This window comes from Elephas maximus, chromosome 25, assembly GCF_024166365.1.
Source record: "Elephas maximus indicus isolate mEleMax1 chromosome 25, mEleMax1 primary haplotype, whole genome shotgun sequence".
NCBI lineage: Eukaryota > Metazoa > Chordata > Mammalia > Proboscidea > Elephantidae > Elephas > Elephas maximus.
Window position 1 is genome coordinate 31,421,804 of NC_064843.1, and position 13,528 is coordinate 31,435,331.

The 13,528-nt window shown below is 44.5% G+C and overlaps 1 protein-coding gene across 4 annotated transcripts in view; it reads right to left on the minus strand.

Moving 5' to 3' along the window:
* RPRD1B (regulation of nuclear pre-mRNA domain containing 1B) overlaps positions 1–13,528 on the minus strand; it is a 68,006-nt gene that overhangs the window by 3,136 nt on the left and 51,342 nt on the right. The window lies entirely within an intron of this gene.

The window sequence follows — 13,528 nt, forward strand, 5'->3', positions numbered from 1 at the left end:
AGGACCTCCTCATTCCACGCCTGGCTAACTACAGCAAGTCCCCGATAAAGCCTTCTGATAGTCCCCCACCCTAACTCCCTGAACATGCCACCAGACTCATCTCCCAAAAGATGGACTTTCGTCAAGTCCATCCTTTGAGAAAGTGAAGGCCTGCACCCCACGATCTCCACGACTGCTCAGACCTCAAGGTCGTCTAAAATCATCTCCCCTCGAATGTATTTCTCACAACTCCCCAACTCCTTCTGCAAGGGCCAGTTTAGGACTCCCCCCTCAAGCGGGGAGGGGCGACTCTCTTCTCCTGGTCCTGGAAAGCCCTTGCCCCACTCCTGTGCCTGCTCACTGAGCTCCGCCGCTCTAAGGAAACCTTTCCTCCTCTTTGAGGAGACCGTTCCCCGCCTCCTCGGCTCCTGAGCCCTCCTACGCACTGGACAGGCATCTCAGCCCCTAACGGGCTGCTCTTTTTGCTCGTTCTTCAAACACGTCAGACTTCTACGTTCCCTAGAATATAAATTCCCTGATGATAAGAGTGGAGTACATTCTTTTCCTGGCTCCCAGCAGAAAGCAGACTCTTGGTAAATCCATATGCAATAACCACCCTGGACCACGTGAGCATCTGTGCTTTACAGCCCCCTTGGGCTTGCCCTCTTCCTCTAGCTGCCTCACTCTCCTAGGTTCTTCTGCAAGAAGGAGGTGCCGGAGGCTGGGCCCCTCTGGAGGCTGGGCCCCTCTGACAAAAGCATTTCCTGCAGGATGATAGCAGAAAGCACAGGTCTGGGTTTAGTTCTGGCTCTAACTTGCTGAGTGTGGACATGTTCCCTCTCCCCTCCTTAGCCCTCACCTTTCTTATCTGAAAATGGGGAAACCGATCGTATCACTAAGGTTTTTCTTCAAGTTCTAGATTCCTCGATGTCGGATACCTTATGTACACTTGGGGAGGTAGAGGGTTTGAGGATAAAAGCTTAAGTACTGCTGGGATGAGTGATGAGGCAAGAAATAGACCAAAATAAGAATACTTAGTTCAAGCTGTAATGACCAAAGCCCAAGGGAACAGGGCACATGGCCAGGGAGCTCTAAGCCCCCACGTTACTGCAGGTAACCTGTCTTCCACCTGAAACGAGAGCTGCTCATTTTTTTTTTTTGCTCATACAGACCACCAAATGAGCCCTCATCCAGGAGACAGGAGTAGAAAGTAAGCTCTCTTAGCATGCCACTTCTGTCCTTTACAGATTTTCACCCCTAAAATTAAGCAATGATTTATGTAAACTGTTGATAACGCCTCCCTCCCCCATCAGACTGGTAAACTCCAGGAGGCAGGGATCTGGGCCGTCTGCGTAACCCCAGCATCCACCATGCTCAGCAGTGCCCAGTAAGCACATTTGCCCAATGAATGAACGGTTATCTAAAAACAGCATTATGTATACGTAAAGCAGGTTAAGTGATGGTCCTAAAACCTAGACTTCGGTCAAAAGCCACCTTTCAGTCTCTTACTTTTCGAATCTAAGGATGTGAAATGCTAGGGTTTCTGGCCCCCTCCCTTTAAAAACGATTTTCTTCTTTGGTTGTGCATATTTCAAGGGAAATGATACAAAGCATAAAAACCAATTCTCTATTCCTGGACATGAATTCACTTAATAAACTGAATGCTAAGTACAAAGAGGACAGTTACTGAATAGCTACCCCCACTGCCTCCCACACAAGTCCTCTGGCCAAAGCTGACAAAAGAAAGCCACCTCAACTTGAAGCCATCTACCACGGCAGCCACAGAGCACTTCAGCTGAAGTAGCTCCTCCACAACAGTCTGAAAATCACCCAGTGTCTAGAGAGCAGAGCTGGGATCAGAATCCTAGGCCCCTCCTTCCCTTGGGTGACCTTCAGACTAACTGAGCAAGTCTACCCATGGTTAAAAGGGAAGGCAGCTGATCAGATTAGATATCACCTTAAGTTCAAAGAACTCTCTCCTAGGCAATCTTAAAAAAACCCATGTGTTGCTGTTTAGAAGGGCATGTAGGCTGATACTAGATTTCAGATATCACCTAAGAAACTTCGCTTTAATAAAAGGAAATATGTTCCACATTGAAGCCTTCTCCTTGGGCCACTCTGAAAGCTGAAGGATCCTGCTCATAGTTCCTCATGCCACTGAATTACACTTTTCAGAGGGATTTCTATCTTAAAAGTGGTACATGAGCTAGGAGGAAGGCATCACTAGACAAAAAGTGAGAGTGGGACAGTCGCTGAAAAGAATTAAAACCTCATTAGGCTGATAAACAGAACAAAAAAAGACCCAAGGCCAAAAGGGTTAAACACGTCAGTAAGGGTGACTGGGTATATGCTTTGAATATCCAAATACAGGTAGAGATTGCCTTTAAAACTGTTAAAACATGCACCTGCTTAGCCGGATGGTGGAATGACCTAGCTAAACGCCCCGAGGAGAAATGGGTAGGTCAGAATTCACTGCAAATTCTGACTAGGCCAAACTGAAGCCGTAATAATTGTACAGTCCCCTAAATAGGCTCAGTAGTACTGACTCTATGACCCCCTCCCACTCTCTCTCTCTTTTTTAAATAGATTCAGGCTTTCCAAATAAAGTCAACTATAAATGTTGCTATGGACCAACAAAAACATTAAGAGTGAATCCACACAGAACTATCCCCGAACACAACTTTGGCCTTCACTTGCTTCTTACCTCTCCTCCTCAGGCAGGTCACGGTGCTCCTCCCTCACTAGTCATCTTTCCAGGCTAATCTCTTTGGTTCATGGAAACCCTGGTGGCGTAGTGGTTAAGTGCTATGGCTGCTAACCAAGAGGTTGGCAATTCGAATCTGTCAGGCACTCCTTGGAAACTCTATTGAGCAGTTCTAAGTTCTACTCTGTCCTATAGTGTTGCTACGAGTTGGAACCAACTCGATGGCAATGGGTTTGGGTGGGGGCTCTTTGGTTCTGTATAAGTACAGGTGAAGGACCTCAGGAAAAATCAAGAATCTTTCATCTCAACCTATCAGCCTGCCTTCGGTCAAAAGTATGGTATACAAGCTCTGCTGTTACAAGGTTCCAAACCATGCCCTCAGAAGAAATCCAGGCCTCTTGTCCCCATCCCACCAAAACCAACTGCAATGCGATGAGACTCACTCAAGTGGGCTGCAGCACACCGAGTATCACCCAGGTAGAGAAATGATGTGGCAAGGTAGCCACATGTCCCATGTTCAAAGCACCTTATACTTGTGTGTAATCCAGGACCAAGCCTTTAATCTAACACTCATGGGACCCTGCCTGGCACAGGAATCAAGAGAACAAGACCTGCACCGTCAGCAGGATGACGTGCTACAGCACGCCTGCTCCTCAGCCCTCTCTCCCCACCCGTGATTCGCAGGACAGTTCACGTGGCTCTTCCCTGTACTCCGCTCCCAGACACTCACCTTTTCTCCTACAACTTACTCCACTACCAATCATAAGCAGGAGAAGACAAGGCACACCAGAATCCTTGCTGCTTTTCCTTTCCGGCTCGTGCATAACTTATACTGGGGTGGGTGGTGGTAGAAGTGAGGCATTGGGGTGAACCCTGCATTTGGCTGCAAGCACCCAACCTTGCCTCACCCTCACCCCACGGGAGCCATGAAATAGTAAGAGTCATATCAGACTTGCTGCTATCTTGTTTCAAGATCCTCTAAGGAGCGGAGTGGAGAGGCGGCAGGCACCTGTGATAAACTGCCTGGGTTTATCTGACTGCCAGGAAATGTTTAAAATGTAGAGTAAGGCCAAGGTATAGCTCTGATAATACCTAGGATTTATGCTCCTGGCAAAGCTCTGGAATCTTACAGACTCCCCAAACTTGCAAGAGAAAAACATGTCTACCATCCCTCTGCTTCCTGTGGATCTGGTTCACACTGTGCCAACATAGACCATCACAGGCACCAGGATAATTTGCTGAAGGGAGCAGGGCTTACACATTCTTTGCCTTTTTTGGTTAGAGCAGTAAGCCAGATCTGACATACTGCAGATGAGCTCTGGGATAAATGGGTTGGAAATGACAGGGGCCAGCATTGCAGTGACCTACAGGACTTTCATTTTTAAAACAAACAAAATTATAAGTGTTTCTTCCAGCAACTCAGGTGAGAAGTACTGATCAAAATATAAACACTGTCAAATCTGTTTTCTTTCTTGCTAGGAAGTATTTATATATATATAAAAAAAAAAAATTACGTTAGAAAAACCACCACAGGCAGGGGCTTGACTTGATAAGACAAGACTTCCAGTATTAAGACTCAGGCCTTCCTTTACCTTGCCCTGTGGTGCTAGAGGACGTATGGTATATAAACACCACTCACTGCTCGGCTACCCCCAATTAAGAGTCATAAAGGGTGGTTAGGCACAAAGCAATTTTATGAAGGACCCTGTTCTTAAGGTGACCTGCCAAACTCAATTTAAGTCAAAGAGCTGCTTAGTTGCATGATGGCTGAGGGACCCAAGCAGAAAGGGGATGCTGACCCTCAGCCCAACGTTATTTTGCATAGCCACACCCACCCGACCCAGCCTCATCCTGCCACATGGGTTACTCCTCTCCACTAAGGCCCTCTCCACTAAGGCCCGTAGACCTACATTTGGAAATCACAGCCTCTACTTTAAACCACAATTTAAGTAACTAATTTATTTATTCGCTCACTTTTTTTTCTTAAGGAAAATACACTACATAAATGTTTGAACTGCAAGTAAAAATACCATTTTTAATTTTTCTTCAAATGTCCATGCTGGAACAAAAACCCTCACTGACCTGTGCCTCTCGCCCAGCCAGCTCCAGGCTCCCGTATGACTTAGTAGCAGCTGCGACATTTCAAAATGATACATTCTGGGGTGTCACGGCAGAGCTGGAGCTGCTGAGTAAGACGCTGGGGGAGATACAAGGCAAAGAAGAAATTCTGTCTCTAACTCCAATGCCCAGGCCTCTCAGCTCCATCGCCTAAACCAACAATAAAGGTGCACACAAAGTGTTCCCAAAAGGAAAAATGACGAAATGGCCACAACTAGAGGAATGTTCCCAAAGCAATCCAACCGCCCACCTGGAGGAGTCAAAGAGGACGGGCTTCTTAAACTTGAAGCCGTACCACGAAGCGCTTTCAGGGCGCTCCCTTCTCGCCAGAGGACCCGCGAGCACAGAAGGGAATAAGGGCACTCCTAGTGCCACAACAAAGAAAGGGAGCCCAGTCTGACAGGGATCTGCAGAGGCAAGGAAGGAAGAACTAAACTAATAAAAATGGAACTAACAAAAATAAGATCAATTTTAGAACTGGAAAAATTTTCAAACTTTACTGTAAATTTAAAGCTAAATATTTACAATTCAACAGATGTTCATAAAATGCTTCAAAAATACTTATTTAGGGGACACTGGGCTTCTGTTAAGGATGATGGAAAAATCTGGGAATGGTGATGGTGGAACAACACAATGGACATATATATAATGTCACTGAACTGTACAGGTAAAGACTGTTGAAATGGCAAATATTTTGTTAACTATATATGCACGATCAGAAAAAATTAGATTAGCAAAAACAAACAAATAAAACCACAACTTATTACCCCTGAGGTGATGGCTCCCACGCACCCTTTTAAATCAGAACTGAAGCCAATCCCAAAGTTCACGCGTCAGTCAAAGATTAGATAGGTCTATAAAACAAACCATAACACATGTGAGGAACGCCCTTCTTAGTTCGGTCACGTATAAGAAGCCAAAAGGGCAACACCTGCCCAAAAGCAATGATGAGAAGGCAGGAAGGGACAGGAAAAACGGACGATGGAAAAAGGTAATTAGAGTGTGGAAGGGGAGAGTGTTGACACATGGAGGGGACTACAACCAGTATCACAAACAATCTGTGTATAAAATGTTGGAGGAAAAAAAAAAAAAACATGCCTTATTAAAAACCACACCTGGGTCCTTTAAAAATGCTTACATTCATGTATTGGCTCCTACATTATCTAAAACCAGGTAAGCCCCAAATATCTAAGTACAAGAAGAACTATTTATAATTAGGTCTTTTTTGTTGAAGTTAAATGCCAAACACATAAGCTCTGTGCAAGTAGCAAAGACCCCAAGACTGGCTTCCTTAAGGGCCACTTCAGTGGACAGCCAGGTTATTGATGCTGTACACACCACCACCACCCACTGCCGTCAAGTCGATTCCGACTCATAGCGACCCTATCGGACAGAGCAGAACTGCCCCATAGATTTTCCAAGGAGCACCTGGCGGATTTGAGCTGATAACATCAAAGGTGCAGACCTTTCAACCGTCTCCCCTCTATAAGCCAAATACCAGGAGAACTAAGCATTCCTGGAGGGCAGCTGAGAAGCAAAACGTAGGAAGCCAAAGAGCAGTTCTCGCACAAAACGACCTTAAGCACAATGTTTATCATAATTTTAAATGTTAAGAGGGTCTGCCTGGGTCGAGGCAGCCTATAGCTTACTGCCCTGTGTTGGGAATATGGCTCCCGCTACAAGCAATAAGGACTTCAATTTCTTTCCAACAGCAAACAACAAAAGAACGGAAGCTCATGTTTCCTAACTCCCCCACTGGAGGGGGGTGGCTGTGGTGGAATAAGAAGGAGCATAAGTCATAAAGTCCAAGTTCAAATCCTACTCTACCACTTGCTTACTGTGTGACACATGACTTCACCTCACTGGGTAGAGAGCCAAAAAAATCTGATGCCGTTGAGCCTATTCCGACTTATAGTGACCCTACAGGACAGAGTGGGAGAAGCCCTGGTGGCACAGTGGTTAAAAGCACTTGGCTGCCAACCAAAAGGTCAGCGGTTCGAACCCACTAGCTGCTCTGAAGGAAAAAGATGTGGCAGTCTACTTCCATGAAGATTTACAGCCTTAGAAACCATATGGGGCAGCTCTACTCTGCCCTATAGGGTTGCTATGAGTTGGAACTGACTTGATGGCAGTGAGTTTGGGGTTTTTTGGTACAGGACAGAACTGCCCCATAGGGTTTTCATGGCTATTAAATAAGAAAGTAGACTGCAACATCTTTCTCCTATGGAGTAGATGGGGGGTTTGAACTGCTGAGCTTTCATTTAGCAGTTGAACATTTAACAACTCCCCACACAGGGTTCCTTCACTGGGTTCAGTGCCCTCACGTATAAGATAAGAATGGAAATAATGCCGTGGGGTGATGTGAGACCTGAATGAGGCCAAGCACTTGTTAAACTACCGAATGTGAATTAACAGATCAATAGGGAAAAAGAACAACTGTCCCTCTCATGTTCTATTACTTTATGAGCAATACCTATCCTTCCTGATTTATACACTAAGAAAACACATGCAACATTGAAGAAAAGGACAATTATTAATAGGCTATTGAATCTTTCCTCCCACAAACCATTCGAATACATCCTTAAAACCGAGCACATTTACTAAAAGCTGGCTTGAGAAAGTGAAAGGACTCTTGACCAAAGACAACCCTTTTTCTTTAAAGGTCTACCTCCAAGAATGAAGGAAAGAAAAAAAAAAAAGTCACAGAACTTTATACCTAGGTAGCACACAGTACAATCCCATCCATCTATAGGCCAAAGACAGGAACGAACTTGCCTAAGGTCACCTGAGTCAGGCATGGTTTAGGAGTAAGGCCTGTACCTCAAGGTAACACCCCCTAAACTGGAAATAACTCCCTTCAAAGATATACTTTGATATAGCCGAGAGATCAATCCAGCTGCAAATGTGGCTGCAACCCTGAGATCGGGACCCTCTGTACCAAGCATCAGGCTAGAGCTGGGCATGCAAGGGTGACAATATGAACAGAATTTTTCTCTGGTTGGAGAAACAATCAAATAATCTGCCAACAGCATGGCACACTCTTCTGTCCTCTGAAGGCAAAGGGAGCAACGACATACATGGCGGGCGTAAGGCCTGGCTTTACATGGGTGGGGACAGAATCTCAGAAAAGACTTCCCTGAGGAAATCCTGTCTGACTTGAGATATAAACGATGACCAGAAATAACTAGGTAACAATAGCTGGTGGGAGGTAGGAAAGGTCCCAGGAGGTCCCAGGCAGGGCGGACTGCATAAGAAAACCTGAGACAAAAGAAGGCCAGCATGGACAAAGTGCAATGGGACACGGTGAGTGTGAAGGCTGATGAGGTCAGCAGAGGCAAAGTCATGGGAGGCAGAGGGGACATGGAAGGTTCGAACCGCTGCATGCAAGATTTGGGCCTATACCCTAAGATCAGTAAGAAGCCACTTAAATATTTAAGCAGAAGAACGACATGCTCAGAGTTGCATTTTGGAAATATCATAGGTGCTGCCATGTGAAGAACGGATGTAAGGTGTAAGAGCAAGTGCAGATGCGTCAGTGATGAGGTTAGTGCAGGTGTCCAAGTGAGAGACAATGGCAATTTGAACTAAGGCGGTAGATGGGTGGCAGAGCCTGAGAGAAGGGGGCACGGATTCAAGAAAAATTGAGGGGACCAAAGCACAATGGTTTGGTAACAACTTAGATGTGGACGATGGGGAAATGGGAGGTCAACCTGGCAGAGGTGCAGCAGAGAAACTGAGCAGAATTCGGGACAAGAGGAGGCCAATCTAACAGATGTGGAAAATGGGAAAAATACTGGGTGAGGGTTAGTCTCTAGTCTGAACAAATGGCAATACCATTTTCCAAGACACAGAAAAGAGGGAAAGCAAAGGTCAGAAGGAAGAAGATGTTTCGTTTTGGCCACTTTAAGTCTGAAGATTCTGTGGAAATAAGTATACGGATCTGAAATACAAGGAAGGGTTGGGGCTAAGGGCCTAGATTTAAGCTACCAGCACACAGGTGTAGCTGAAGCCAGTTTAAGTCACTCAGGGAAAAGGTCCAGAATGAGAAAGAGGCTAAAATAATAGCAACATTTACAGGATGAGGATGGAGAAAAGCTTACAGAAGGTCAAGAAAGTAGAACCAGAACCAGCAAGGGGTGGTACATAGGAACCAACAAAGGAAAACATATATACGGGGTAATAAACAACATTAAATGCTACACAGAAGGCCAGAAAGAGAGACCCAAGAGCTGGAAAGCCTTAAGGTACCATCTGGCTTTTGAGACTAGACCCCTTTGGGGACTAGGAGGGCTGCCACTTGAGTGGAGTGGCAGAGAAGCATGCCAAGCTACAATCAGTCACCAGAAGGGGACAACAAGGGAAAACAGGATATGCCAGTAGCTAAAGGGACAGTGGGAACCCTGGTGGCGCAGTGGTTAAGTGCTATGGCTGCTAATCAAAACATCAGCAGTTTGAATCCACCAGGCACTCCTTGGAAATTCTATGGCGCAGTTCTACTCTGCCCTATAGGGTTGCTATGAGTCAGAATCGACTAGAGGGCAGCGGGTTTGGTTTTTTTGGTTTAAAGGGACAGTGGTGGTTGTGTTGGTGGAGTGCTCATATGCATATGATTTTTTTTTTTTTAATATTGGGGAGTCAAAACATGCTACATGTGGAGAAGAACACCTTCAGCCAGTCTACCAGAAATTTCTTCTGCAGACAGGAAAGTTAATTGGCCCTAACGGCCCTGCGTGACAAGGAAAGGTTAGACGGTGTTGGAACCTGTTGTCCCAGGTAAGGTAGAAATTGTTATTTTATAAACAAAAAGCCAAAACAAAACTAAAAGGCTGGAAGGACCACTCGCCCCAAAGGAAAATGCCAGAAAGAGCCTGGAATGATGATCACCAATGAACCACCACTGAGGTAAACTGTGTTTTTGGGAATAACTCCTAGTAAGTCTATGCTCCACAGAATAGAAATACTATGGACAAAACAGAAGGACACTGAAAAGCATCTCATACATCATACCAGACATCGGGGAAAAAAGCGGAATGTATCCATTCATAATTACTCTCCAAACCCCAAGAACACCCAGAAGGCTGCTGATAAATTTTTAAATTGAAATTTGCAATAGTTCCTCTGCTTGAAATTCTCAAAGTGGCTAACGACTGAATGAAGCAAGAGAGTTAAGCATACTTCTTCCTAAAGATGTCTAAAGATAAAGGACCTCAATAAGGAGGAGAACAAATAGGAGGTTTACAAAACCATTAGGACAGCTGACTGATCCCAACACCGCTTTACATAAAGCACATCATACCTTTGGGGGCTCATGGACTTAGAAGGCAAGGGTTTCATTTTGACCCTCCTATATCGGGTCACTATGAGTTGGAATCGACTTGATGACACTGGGTTTGGTTTTTTTTTTTTTTTTTAATTGTAACTACTGAATGTCTACAATCAACCATGAAGATTTTTGTGCTAATCACAGAAAAAGACTCTTTCTTAGTTCAAGTCCTACATTTTATAAAAAGAAAGACAAAGTCAGGGATGTAACTTCCAAAATTACAATGTATGCCACTACCTAATTTTACCTTCTCCAAAATTCTAACGTGAAACGGGAGTAGAAGGCCCACCTTCACACTAGAATGAACATTCATAAAGACTGAAATAGATCTTTGCTCAAAATAACACGCACCCACTAGATCAAATAGATACGTGGTCATTAAAGTTCAAATTTCTGTAATCTGAACCCTGCTTTCAAAGTTACGTTCACTCAAGTCAACGTTAAAATAAGTAGCTGCTCTTTTCCCACAGCTGTTTCAAATGTATACAAGATAATTTAGACCCCAGAAGAGAGCCCCACATGTCGAGTTGCGAGTTGCGCTATTCGATATTTACTCCTCATAAAACAAACACGAATCCTTAACCTGTGAGAGTTTTTCTAGAGTACTTAACATGCTTTGAAGAAAAGCAAGAATTCCTAAGTCAGGAATACATACTGGTGGCAGAGACCTGGAAATGTATGTGCCCTCCGGTGTACTTAAAGACAAATGGACAGCTCAACACACACACAATCCACTTCTAGAAACCTAGAGGAAGGAAGTAATACAAATACCGAAAGTCCAAAGTAAAAAAAGAGAAACATAAATACCCAATTAAAAAAAAGTCCAAAATAGAGCGAGGAACATAAATGCCCAATAAAAATAATCACTGAATATCCAACCACACGTATTTAAGCAGTCATTTAAAATGTTTGTAAAGTTTTCATTAATAAGGGAAAATGATCACGTTAAGTTAAAAACAAAAACCATGGCAGAAAACTGTCTACACATTATGATCAACTATTTTAATTTTAAAATAGGGAGAAAAATAAAAGTGGTTATACTCCTATACCAACATTGAAAGCAGTTATTCTCCGAGTAATGAGATTATGATTATTTCCTTTATGCTTCCTTGACTAAGCTTCTTGATGGATTACTTTTATAACCAGGAGGGGGTGGAGAAGGGTGGGGCAGAAGAACAGAGTATCACTTGAATAAGAACAGATATTCTGGCAGGCACGCGGTGACAGGAAGCCCAGGTGCTGTTTTGACTTACCATGTACATGCACTTTATGAATATGACAAATTAGCGCTACACACATCAGCTGAAACTCAGCGGAGCTGCTCCAGCCAGCAAGAGGAACCACCAGAAGTTGGGCTTTAAATATGAAAACACTGCTACGGCTAAAAGTATCCGGCACTTAGTTTTTAAAAAAAAAAGTATGGAGTTCTTGCCGGGACAGCTTTGAAACTGTGTCATTTTCACCAAGTGTCAAATGTTGGCAAATCATGCCCATAGGTCACCAAGTATGTGAAGTACATTAAAATGTGGCGTTTTTTCCCTGGAGCGAAAACAGATGAAGAAGCATATAAAGGTTTCACATTGTAACATATACAGAATATACATCCCCAAACAAAAGTTCCTGCTGCAAATCTGGCCTGAGCTATAAGATGCATTTAGAAAGGGGGGAAAAAAGGGTACATTTAGTCCTGCAGCCTCACAGGGTTGGCAGAGACTGCAACGGGTGGAAGGAATCCAAGGACCCAACATACAGCCTCTACACTCCGAAACACTCACAGAACTACACATCATCTCGAGGAAAGTCCCCATGAATTGGGGGAGGAGCCTAGGGGGGAAAAAGGCTCTCATATCAAAACAGGGATGAAAAAGCAGTGTCTGCTGTGTGGGATAGGATTTGAATACAAGCCCCCCATGACCACTTGACAGATGTAAGCAGACTCACCCACTTCAACAAGTGTTCTGACAGCCTGTAGTGCTGATAACTCTGCTAGTCTAGGGAGGAAAGAATCATCTGTTAAGGAAAGGCAGTGAGTATAGAGAGCTGGGTGGGTAGGTGGGGCCAGGCCAGGAAGAGCCACAAGTGGCAGCTCTAGGCAAGGCCTTCCAGGGGAACACAGTGGATGGATCACCGGCCAGGCACCAGGAGATCCGGGCTCTAGTCCTCACTGACTCCTCTGTGACCCTGAATTACTCATGTTAAGCCTGGCCTTTGTTTCTCATCTAAAATGAGGATCAGCTCACCTGTCACCACCCGCCCTTACCCTGATAGACAAGAAGACGCTGACTTTGATCATCATGGAGAAGAGGGAGAATTCACCACAAAGTTGACAAAAGGAGCTCTCTGTCGCCACCTACTGCCTGTCCCATTATTGAAACATAAGTTTCTAACCATCTACACCCTGCAAGGAGGTGGGGGATGCTGCCAGATACAACAGATGGACATGAGTTTGGTTTAGTACCCCTCAGCTGTAGCCAAAGAATTTCTCAAGTTGTTATAACCAAGGTGCAAACAGAAATCTAGAGTCGCAAAGCAATGCTGGATTCTGGCCCACTTCCCCTTTGCCAGCTGTGTTGTCTGAGATAAAGGCTCTACTCTTGAGTGCTCATTACAGCCAAGGGGGAGACCCCAAGCTGAGGAGGAACAGCAATTTCAGAGAGAAGGATGCTCCGAGCCCTGGTGGCACAGTGGGTTCTCTCAAACTTGAAAGGCTTTCTCTGAAGTCACTCTGGAATGCTTTCATGCAAGCATTTTAATCCCCCTAAAAAAGGTATCATTTGTGGTATCTTGGAGATTACTCAAGTAACTCAACTTTGGCTGCACTTCTGTGTAGGATGTCTCCCTGCTATTGACCTCATGCAATCAGATTAAAAAAGAAAGAAAGAAATATAACCCAGTGGGAAGTTACCAGACATCTGCCTTAGGTTCTATTCCTGGTTTGTGGCTAACTTCCTTGTCTGGGTCTGAGTTTCTTTAGCAATTTAGAAGTCAGATAACAGGATCTCTAAGGTTCTGCCCAGCTCAATAATCCTGTTAACAACTTTACCTGGACATCAGGCCTCTACATGTCACTTTGCATTGGAGAGTGAAGCTGGATGTCACTACTGTGCCCTGGTGCCTCTGCTGCATGCACACACATCGTTAAAGCACAAACTCTCGAGAGGTGGAGGTTAATGCTGCCTACTGAAAGGCAACACTACTGCCCTCAATCTGTGGTGCCTGTTACTACGGCATCTAAACAGGGCATCTGGAATGTCAAATGTACAGTAAGTAGCATTCTAGGGTGAGGGTGCTTTTAAAAAATCTGCGGCAGAAATTAAAGACCCAAATAAACAGAAAGACATTCCATGTTTATGAATTGAAAAACTTAATATTAAGATGGCAGTATTACCCAAAATGATCTACTG